We start from the raw sequence: 1,970 nt of genomic DNA, 5'->3' as shown, positions 1-1,970 counted from the left end.
GCCTCGGTGTTCAAGATGTTCGGTTTCATCTCTCGAATAGACCAAAATGTCATCGATAAATACAACTACGAACCGATCCAAGTATGGCCTGAAAATTCTATTCATTAAATCCATAAACACCGTAGGGCATTAGTGAGCCCAAACGGCATCACCAAGAATTCGTAGTGACCGTACCTCGTTCTAAAAGCGGTTTTGGGTATGTCCGATTCTCGGACCCTCAACCGATAGTACCCGACCTCAAATCTATCTTTGAAAACACCGAGGCTCCCTTTAATTGATCAAACAAATCGTCAATTCGTGGCAATGGATATTTATTCTTTATCGTCACTTTATTGAGTTGACGATAGTCGATGCACAACCTCATGGTTCCGTCCTTCTTCTTCACAAACAATACAAAGCGCCCATGGAGAAAAACTCGGTCGAGCGAAACCTCTATCCGTCAATTCTTGCAATTGAACCTTCAATTCCTTTAATTAGTTAATGCCATACGATACGGGCTATTGAAATCGGCGTAGTACCGGTACAACTTCGATGCCGAATTCCACTTCTCGAACCGGTGGCAATCCCGGTAACTCCTCAGGAAAAACATCTGAATACTCACAAACCACTGGTACCGATTCGAGTTTCCTTTCCGTCTCTTTACTCCCAAACACATACGCAAGGTATGTTTCACACCTTTTTCACATATCTTCGACGGTCATAGAAGATATTATTGCTGCACTCCTTTAAATCAAGAGACTCGACTCGGACTACCTCATTATTTGCACTCCTCAAATTAATGGTTTTCCTTTTGCGATCCACCATCGCATCATGTACGGTCACCAATCCATACCAAGAATAACATCAATTCATGAAATGGTAGAAGCATCGATCGGCCGAAAAGCAGATTCTCGAATTATTAGGGGCATCTCTTGCACACTTTATCAACAAGCACGTATTGACCCAAAGGGTTTGACACTCAATTACGAACTCGAGAGACTCAACAGTAGAGTCTTCTTTGGATGCTAAGGTTTCACATACATATGAGTGAGTAGAGCCGGGTCAATCAATGCAATCACAATAGTATCAAAGAGAGTAAAAGTACCAAAGATAACGTCGGGGAGGATGCCTCCTCTCGTGCGCGGATGGCATATGCTCTAGCAGAGCACGGGTCTCGGATCGGACGGCCAGATTAGAGGCTCCTCTCGATTACCACCCCTACCTCCAGAGATTCTCGGGGCCTACCTCCACCGTCGTTCCACTAGGTCTTGCACCTTGCGCCTTATTCCTCTCATCTAGCTCCGTGCAATCTCTAATGAAGTGGTCCTTCGAACCGCATCCATAACAGCCCTATTAATGAGACTTACCCCAACATTCACCTAGGTGTCGTCTTCCACATTGGGGGCATTCAGTCTCTCTTGACGATTATTGCCCACACTAGCTATCAAGTAGCTCGAGTCCGTCAATGGTCGGCTCTAATGGAAATTCCCGCATCGTCCTCGACTTCTTGGTGTCCTCCCCGAACCTCTTTACAGCCGAGAACGGAGCTTTACTCGTCGATCTTTTACGGTAATCTCTTGCTTCAAATTCAGCCTTCTTCTTCTCCTCCCAAGTTCTTCCGCCTTGCGTGCTCGTTCGACTAGTGTCACGAACTCCTTTATCTCCAAAATTCCCACTAGTAACTTTAACTCTTCATTCAATCCTTCTTCAAATCTTTTGCACATCGCAACCTCATCAGCCACACACTCCGAGCATACCGACTAAGTCTTACGAACTCATGTTCAGATTCAGATCTGATCATCCGCCTTGCTTGAGTTCCAAGAATTCCTTACGCTTCGATCGATGAACTGTTGACTAATGTATTTCTTTCAAATTGGATTGGAAGAAATCCCAAGTAACTCGTTCATTTGGGACTATGGAAATTAAAGTCCTCCACCAATAGTAAGTCGAGTCTCGCAACAAGGATATAGCACACTTAAGACATTCGTCGG

Source organism: Gossypium arboreum, chromosome 2, assembly GCF_025698485.1.
Source record: "Gossypium arboreum isolate Shixiya-1 chromosome 2, ASM2569848v2, whole genome shotgun sequence".
NCBI lineage: Eukaryota > Viridiplantae > Streptophyta > Magnoliopsida > Malvales > Malvaceae > Gossypium > Gossypium arboreum.
The sequence above is the reverse complement of the archived record's forward strand: the minus strand, read 5'-3'. Positions refer to the sequence as shown.